The sequence below is a fragment of the Lactuca serriola genome, chromosome 7 (genome assembly GCF_051521515.1).
Source record: "Lactuca serriola cultivar US96UC23 chromosome 7, Lser_US96UC23_V15, whole genome shotgun sequence".
Classification (NCBI taxonomy): domain Eukaryota; kingdom Viridiplantae; phylum Streptophyta; class Magnoliopsida; order Asterales; family Asteraceae; genus Lactuca; species Lactuca serriola.
The window spans coordinates 164,036,313-164,046,312 of record NC_136414.1 but is presented as its reverse complement, the minus strand read 5'-3'; positions in this window follow the sequence as shown (position 1 = coordinate 164,046,312).

Here is a 10,000-nt window from a genome sequence, read left to right as displayed (position 1 = left end):
CATATTCTGACTTTTTTTTGGACAATATCCAACAAGAGTTTCCATTGAATGAATAACAGATCCCGATCCTAAAAACAATAATGCTTTGGAATAAGCATGAGTAATCAAATGAAATAAAGCACTGCGATAAGACCCCATACCTAGAGCTAACATCATATAACCCAGTTGAGACATTGTGGAATAAGCTAAACCCCTCTTAATGTCTTTTTGAGCAAGAGCTAAAGTAGCTCCTAAAAAAACTGTTATTATCCCTATCAAAGAGATAAAATTCATTATGTGGGGTATAACTATGAAAAGAGGCATAAGTCGAGCTACAAGAAAAATTCCCGCTGCTACCATTGTAGCAGCATGTATAAGGGCCGAAATAGGAGTTGGCCCTTCCATTGCATCAGGTAACCATACATGAAGGGGAAATTGTGCAGATTTCGCAATCGCACCGGCAAATAATAGAATAGCACACAAAGTAACAAATAAAAAATTGACCTCATTATTAGAAATCAAGTTATTGAAGATTTGGAATAAATCACGAAATTCGAAACTCCCCGTTATCCAATAAAACCCTAAAATGCCTAATAATAAACCAAAATCGCCAACACGATTAGTTACAAACGCCTTTTGACAAGCCTTTGCTGCAACAGGTCGTGTGAACCAAAATCCTATTAATAGATACGAACATATTCCAACTAATTCCCAAAAAATATAAATTTGTATCAAATTTGAACTAGTAACTAATCCCAACATGGAAGTACTGAAAAAACTCATATAAGCAAAAAATCTCAAATATCCGTGGTCATGAGACATATAATTATCACTATAAATAAGAACCATAATTCCAACAGTAGTGATTAATATTAACATAATAGAAGTAAGCGGGTCGATCAAGTATCCGAATTCTAAAGAAAAATCATTATTGATAATCCAAGACCATACATATTGATAGACATAACTGCTATTTATTTGCTGAATAGACAGATTCATGGAAAAAATCATGACTATACTTAACAATAAAACACTCTGAAAAGACCACATACGACGAAGACTTTTTGTTGCCGTCGGAAAAAGAAGAAGTCCCAACCCTATTAACATAGGAACTGGAAGTGGAAGGAAAGGTATTATCCACGCATATTGATATGTCTGTTCCATAAAAAAAGTTTTTTATTCTTAATTAATTGTTTCCGATTCACCGGATCTTACCTCGTTCGAAAAAAGTCAATAAAAAATCAAGATATGCACTAACTTATTTAATAATTTTAAATAATTTTAGATTAGTATTTATTCTGAGTCTTTTCAGAATCGTTCAAATCAAATATTCAAAACAAGAAGTTACAATTGGTCAAATGAGATGACCAAGTTAGATATAAAAATGAATACTTATAACATGAAAATGCAAATCTAAATTATTATTACGAGAAATTCTCGTAATAATAATTTAGATTCATAGAGCAAGGATAAAAAATTACGCTAAAAAGAGTACTTGATGCTGATATGAATTATAGGATTAACTAAGGTCATCGGTCTAATGAAATAAAAACTCTTGAGTTTAGTTAGTTTCTTTCAACGCATTAACTAATTCATTATGGGATTGATTGTTTTCCATTTCAATCAAAACGATTTCTTAGTAAACGTTAGAATATTATAGATCTAAAATGAACTTTTTTTATCGAGAAAGGGTAAAAAACGCCTGAGATATTTTTTTATCAAACCACGTATCCTTTAACAGATTTATTAGTAATCTGATTCGAATTTCAAAATTGAATTTAGGTGTATTCTTTTCTCGAGTTTGACTAAAAAAAGACTCAAGTTTTTTAGTAGGCAAAAGTTTACAATTGAGGTATTTTATTAGTTGTAAATAAAGTCTAGAATGACGAAAATCAAGGTCTTTTAGGTTCTTTCTTTATTTTTATTAAATCATTAAGTTTCATTTCTATGACCTAGCAGATTCTAAAGATATAAATTTGAGAGGAGAACTAAGAGTCCCAAACCAAAAATTTTTGGTTTGACAAATCTTGTATGGAATCAAAATTTTATTATTTCGAGTAATTTTTGATCCAATTTAACGGATCTTTTACATATCTATATTTCTTTTTTATGAAGAGAATATTATTTATAGAAAAAATAGATAATGAATAAGAAATAATAATTTGTTTTGAATAATAGATGTCTTTCACATCCAACTATAACAATGATTTTCAAATGGCAGTTCCAAAAAAACGTACTTCTATATCAAAAAAGCGTATTCGTAAAAATATTTGGAAAAGGAAAGGATATTGGGCGGCGTTAAAAGCTTTGTCATTAGGGAAATCTCTTTCTACTGGGAATTCCAAAAGTTTTTTTGTGCGACAAACAAATAAGTCCTAAAATATTGGAATAATCGGAATGGATTTGACTCACAAATTTGGCTTAATACTTTTTGAATATGAAATTAACAATGGGCAGTCCCTATTCTAATCAATAAGAAATAGACCAGTACAAGATTTTTTATTTCTTTGTAGTATATTTTCACTAATATTTTTATGGTGGGGAGTCTTATTTTCCCCATCGACCTTTACAATAATGAACAATTTTTCTCTTTCTCGGGAAGGGCAGATATAATATTTTTAGTTCAAATTAATGGATTGTTGAAACTAATAGATTACATGGTAAAAAATTTTGGATAACTTTATGACTTCTTAATTTATAATTTTTTATAATTTTTAGTAATTACTATATGAAATGGATTTACCATATATCTCCAATTTTGAGCCCAATTAATAAAAGAACTCCATTGTTGAGATATTATGTATAACTAATCTGTCAATGTACAAATAATGTGTCAATTTGAAGTAATCCAAAATAACCTATTTTGGATTCATTGAGAAAATTTATTTTTTGTTTGAAATTTATGAAATCAGATAAACGAGAAATAATGAAGTATCAATAAAAGTAAAAAATGAAAACAGTTTTTTTATTCTATCGAGAGAATAATCTACTTACAAAAGTTGGATTTTCGAATAGGATAAACTATGTCAAAGCCCTAAGATAAGATAAATAAACGGACACCCTAATAAATGAAACTAATGAACCTTCAAATTGACTTTTGAACTCATTTTTTTTATCAATTTGAGTGTTGACTAAAAAACTTATTTGATTGAATTGACTTGTTTAATATCGACGATTGAATATAAATAGGCTATTATTAGTTCGAGTAAGCCGCTATGGTGAAATCGGTAGACACGCTGCTCTTAGGAAGCAGTGCTAGAGCATCTCGGTTCGAGTCCGAGTAGCGGCATGACATATTCTAAAAGATATCCAATAGATCCTATAATAAAAATAAATTAAATTCCCGATTTCTAATTCTTAATTAATATTAATTTAGGGGATTCCCTCCCTTTTTTTTTCATTTTTATGATATTTTCAACTTTAGAGCATATATTCACTCATATTTCCTTTTCAATTGTTTCAATTGTAATTATAATTCATTTGATAACCTTATTGGGCAATGAAATCATAAAACCATATGATTCGTCAGAAAAGGGGATGATAGTTACTTTTTTATGTCTAACAGGATTATTAATCACTCGTTGGATTTATTCGGGCCATTTCCCACTAAGTGATTTATATGAATCATTAATTTTTCTTTCATGGAGTTTCTCCCTTATTCATATAGTCCCTTATTTCAAAATAAGAAAAAATTATTTAACCGAAATAACTGCCTCAAGTACTATTTTTACCCAGGGCTTTGCTACTTCGGGTCTTTTAACTGAAATACGTAAACCCACAATATTAGTACCTGCTCTACAATCGGAGTGGTTAATAATGCATGTAAGTATGATGATATTGAGCTATGCGGCTCTTCTTTGTGGATCCTTATTATCAGTAGCACTTCTAGTCATTACATTTAGAAAGATTTTTTATAGTTATAAAAGTAATAATTTCTTAAAATTAAATGAGTCTTTTTCATTTGGTGAAATCCAATACAAGAATGAAAGAAACAATATTTTTAAAAAAAATTACTTTTTGTCTGCTAAGAATTATTACAAGGTCCAATTGATTCAACAATTAGATTATTGGAGTTATCGCGTGATTAGCCTAGGATTTATATTTTTAACCATAGGTATTCTTTCAGGAGCAGTATGGGCTAATGAAGCATGGGGATCATATTGGAGTTGGGATCCAAAGGAAACTTGGGCCTTTATTACTTGGATCGTATTCGCAATTTATTTGCATATTCGAACAAATAAAAATTTTCAGGGGGCAAATTCCGCAATTGTGGCGACTCTAGGCTTTCTTATAATTTGGATATGCTATTTTGGGGTAAATCTATTAGGAATAGGGCTACATAGTTATGGTTCATTTACGTTAACCTCTAGTTAAATTCCAGAAAAGTTCTTACGAATACAAACGGAATACGGTGTATATAAAACACCTTGTGTCAACCGGCGACAACCGTGTGAATCAAGTCAAGTAGTGTAGTGATTCACACGGTTCTCGCAAAGACCAAGTATATTGGGTGAAAATTCAAATTCATATTTTGTTTTTACTTTATTTAAGATTTAAGAGAATAAAAATTTAAGATTTAAGAGAATAAAAATCCTTCTTCTTTTTTCTTTTCATTAGTCAACCAACTCTTAAAAATCATAGGAGTTTTTTTCTTTAAGAAAACTATCTATAAAAATAATTAGATAGAATACCTTCAACCTTGTCAACTGATAGTGAAAGAACAAAATCCGGATACATACCAATACCTATTACAGGTAGAAAAATGGAGATTGAAACAAATAACTCGCGCGGTCCAGAATCAAAAACATAAGCGTTTGGAGTATTAAATAACTTATATCCATAGAACATCTGGCGTAACATAGATAATGAATAAATAGGAGTTAATATCATTCCAATTGCCATTACAAAAGTGATGGCAATTTTAGGCATTAAAAGATATTTTTGGCTGGTAATTATTCCTAAAAAGACTATAACTTCTGCAACAAAACCACTCATACCCGGTAATGCAAGCGAAGCCATGGAAAAACTACTGAACATCGTAAATATTTTTGGCATGGGGATAGCTACTCCGCCCATTTGGTCGAGATAAACAAGACGTATTCTATCATAACTCGTTCCTGCCAAGAAAAAAAGTGCAGCACCAATAAACCCATGAGAGATTATTTGTAAAATAGCTCCATTGAGTCCCGTATCGGTTATAGAAGCAATTCCTATAAGTATGAAACCCATATGAGATACGGAGGAATAGGCTATTCTTTTTTTTAAATTGCGTTGGCCGGGAGATGTTGAAGCTGCATAGATTATTTGTATTGTACCTACTATCATCAACCAAGGAGAAAATATAGAATGAGCGTGTGGTAATAATTCCATATTAATCCGAATCAATCCATACGCTCCCATTTTTAATAAAATTCCGGCTAGAAGCATACAAGTACTGTAATGTGCCTCTCCGTGGGTATCTGGTAACCATGTATGTAGGGGTAGAATCGGTAATTTGACAGCAAAAGCAATAAAAAATCCAATATAGAATATTATTTCCAAAGCCACAGGATACGATTGATTCACTGATGTTTCAAAATTTAATGTTGGTTCATTAGAACCAGATAAACCGACACCCAGAACTCCCATTAAGAGAAAAATGGAACCTCCCGCCGTGTATAAAATAAATTTTGTGGCTGAGTAGAGACGTTTCTTTCCTCCCCCACATGGATAGAAGTAGATAAACCGGAATTAATTCTAATTCCCACATGATGAAAAAAAGTAAAAGGTCCCGAGAAGAAAATGATCCTATTTGACCACTGTACATTGCTAACATCAAGAAATGGAATAATCGAGAATCCCGAGTAACAGGCCAGGCTGCTAAAGTAGCTAAAGTAGTGATAAATCCTGTTAATAAAACGGGTCCTATAGACAGTCCATCTATTCCTAATTTCCAACGGAAATCAAAAAAATTGATCCATTTATAATCCTCTACTAGTTGGATTAATGGATCGTCCAATTGAAAATGATAACAGAATGCATAGGTTGTTAGAAGAAGTTCTAACATGCATATACATATAGTATACCACCTAATGACCCTATTTCCTTTATGTGGAAGAAATAAAATAAAGGAACCCGCAAATATTGGTAAAACTACAATTATTGTTAACCAAGGAAATTTGTTCGTGGTAAAGACAAGATACACTTGGACCAGAAAAACCTATGCCCAAAAATAAGATATTTTTGAGCACAGGTTTTGGCGGTAAAAAAAAATGGGCTCAAGTAGGGTTTTATGTAACGTATTAATAAGCTATACCCATGCTGCGGGTTGTTTCATGCCATAAATAAACTCGAACACTCAAGAAATTTGTTGGGCAGGCGGATTCACATCTCTTACAACCGACACAATCCTCTGTTCTTGGAGCGGAAGCTATTTGTTTGGCTTTACATCCATCCCAAGGTATCATTTCTAATACATCCGTGGGACAGGCTCGGACACATTGCGTACACCCGATACATGTATCATAAATCTTTACTGAATGTGACATTGGATCTATCCATTTTTGAACGTGAGAAGGTTTCAATCTAGTAAATTGATAAATGAATTATATATTTAAATACTAGATGAATCGATGAGTTCCCCGAGTTTTTTTATTAATCTACTTCTGGATTGACAGCGCCAAAATACTTTGATTTCGTATATTTGTGATAACATGAGGATACCTTACGTGGCAGACATGCTAATTTGAATTAATTATTAATTTATGAAAATTCTAATTTATATGATAATATTACTTATTCAACAAATTCGATTGATTTATACGAGTTGATTTTCTGTTACGATAAATTGATGAAACAATAGCGAGTCCAATAGCAGCTTCAGCAGCTGCAATAGCTATAACAAAAATGGAGAAAATGGCTCCTTTTAATTGACGACTATCAAAAAAATCCGAAAATGTTACAAAATTGAGATTAACCGCATTTAATATAAGTTCAAGACACATAAGAGCCCTAACCATATTTCGACTTGTAATCAATCCATATAGACCGACAGAAAATAAATAGGCACTCAAAACAAGTACATGTTCGAGCATCATTAACCAACTCCTTATCAATCTCGATTCATTTCAATATGAACAACAATTTAACCAATTGGATTGACTAGAATATAACGAGTAATGGAATAAAGGAATATATTATATTGGGAATAGATCAAACTACTACTAAGAAACAATTTGTATTTTATATACAAAAATAGAAAAAAAGGAAATGCATGTGATAGCTCATAAAAAGGTTTTTCCCAGTTCTAAAGAGTTATTATTGACGAGCTACAGCAATTGCGCCGATTAACGCAACTAAAAGAATTATTGAAATGAATTCAAACGGAAGAAAAAAATCTGTTGATAAATGAATCCCAATTTGTTGACTATTACTTATCAAATCTTGTTCTATAATCTGGTTTGCTTTTGTAGTCCAAATAATTCCGTACCATGACGTATCTGGAATAGTAGTAATTAGTGAAACAAAAAGACTTGTACATACCACCGAAGTTATTCCATCTCCAACGGTCCAAAGATGGAAATCTTTGGAATATTCTGAACCATTTATAAACATCACAGCAAAAATTATTAAAACATTTATGGCTCCTACGTAAATAAGGAGCTGCGCAGCAGCTACAAAATGGAAGTTTGATAGAATATAGAATAAAGATATACAAACAAAAACCAATCCCAACGAAAAGGCAGAATAAATAGGATTGGGAAGTAATACTACTCCCAGACCCCCTAATATAAGACCCAATCCCAGAAAGACTAAAAGAAAATCATGTATTAGTCCAGGTAAATCCATTATATATAAAATCAGAGATAAATAAATCAAAATCTTTCATAACTTTATTGACCCGGTCAAGAAAAAAGAAGTAACTCTACTTTTTTATAATAGTTCTTATAAAAAAATTCCATTTTCATGGATATGGATTGATGGAGATATAGTTATTGGCTTAATCTCTCGAAAGAGTAATTTGAATCTATATATTTGCAAATCCTCAATATAGACTATAGAAATAGATTTTTAATATAAATTAAAACAGGATTCTCGTCCCCTAATCAATATAATTGTAATTATTCACCAAATAAAAACCTTCATTCTTTTAGATCAAAATGAGTTCTTAAGTTTTTATTTCAGGCAAATTGAAAATTGTTCGAATTGTGTAATCATCAATTACTGACATTGGTAAACGACCCAAAGCAATTTGATTATAATTCAATTCGTGACGATCATAAGTAGAAAGTTCATATTCTTCAGTCATTGATAAACAATTTGTTGGACAATACTCAACGCAATTACCACAAAATATACATATTCCGAAATCAATACTGTAATTAAGCAATCGTTTCTTTCTAATATCAGTTTCCAATTTCCAATCAACAACGGGCAAATCTATAGGACATACACGAACACATACTTCACAAGCAATGCATTTATCAAATTCAAAGTGGATTCGTCCGCGGAAACGCTCGGATGTGATCAATTTTTCGTAGGGGTATTGAATAGTTACAGGTAAACGATTCGCGTGTGATAAGGTAGTCATGAAACCTTGACCAATATACCTTGCGGCTCGTACTGTTTGTTGGCCATAATTCATGAACTCAGTTACCATAGGGAACATATCGTGAATATCTATAAAAAATAGGATACTTGTTTCTTTCTCTTGTTTGAGACAAGTCGTGAATATGAATATAGAAGTATTTTTTTACAGTGAAATAAGTTGGGAACAAGTTGTTAATAATAGATTACCTAGAGAAATAGGTAAAAGAAATTTCCATCCAAGATTTAATAATTGGTCCATTCTCAGTCTCGGTAAAGTCCATCTTGTTGCGATAGGAATGAACAAGAACAAATAAGTTTTAGCTAATGTAATAAAGATACCAATTATTGTTCCAAAGACTCTACCCCTTTTAGTAATTTCAAAAACCTCGGGAACAAATATGTACGGAATAGAAAGATTCCAACCCCCCAAGTAAAGAACTGTTACAAATAATGAAGAAACTAGTAGATTTAAATATGAAGCAACGTAAAATAAACCAAATTTTATACCGGAATATTCGGTTTAATAACCTGCTACTAATTCTTCTTCTGCTTCTGGTAAATCAAAGGGTAATCGTTCACACTCGGCTAGGGAAGAAATTAGAAAAACTAGAAAGCCTATAGGTTGACGCCACAAATTCCATCCCCAAAAACCATATTTTGACTGCGCTTCAACTATATCAACTGTACTTGAACTATTAGATAATCATAGTGGATGATAACATCACTGTTCCCATCCCTATTCCAGAACCGTACATGAGATTTTCATCTCATACGGCTCCTCAAAGGTCACAAATAAATCTAAGGACCCGTCCATTATTATTTTTCTTGATATGTTTGTAGGATATATAGAGAGAAAATCAAATCCATTGTAAGGTCCCCATTAGACACTGGAATTCTGTTTGCTATATTTATAATAAAGTGCTTCTGAATTCATCTTATCTTTTAATAATTTAAATTCTTCTTTGTTGAGTAATAACTTAATCCTTGAATAAAATGTTTCTTGTAGCAATATCCATAGATATTTCAACCTAACGTTTTTAATTACGAAATCAAATTAGACGTTGCATTAGTTCACGAATTATGACAAGCATTCTATCTCTATATAGAGAAAGAAAAAAGATATTTTTTTCTAGTGTAATTCCATTAAGTCTTTCGAGTTTTTTCGTTCCTATTCTCCTTTCTCAAAAAGGGGGACGTTAAACAAAGTTAAAGGATTACTTCGTTCTTGATAGTTATTTACTTAATCGGTGAATAGAAGTATACTCTGGATCGGAATCGTGGGAAGTACTCCTTGATCATTTCTACCAATTTAAAGCCCCAATTAGAATTCTTTTTATCCAGAGAAAAATAGACTTACATAATCTCTATTACGAATCCTTTGTGTACCTTAGTGTTCCTAGCTATCCACTCATTTTTATCAATCTACTTTAGGGTAATACATATGGTAATAGAT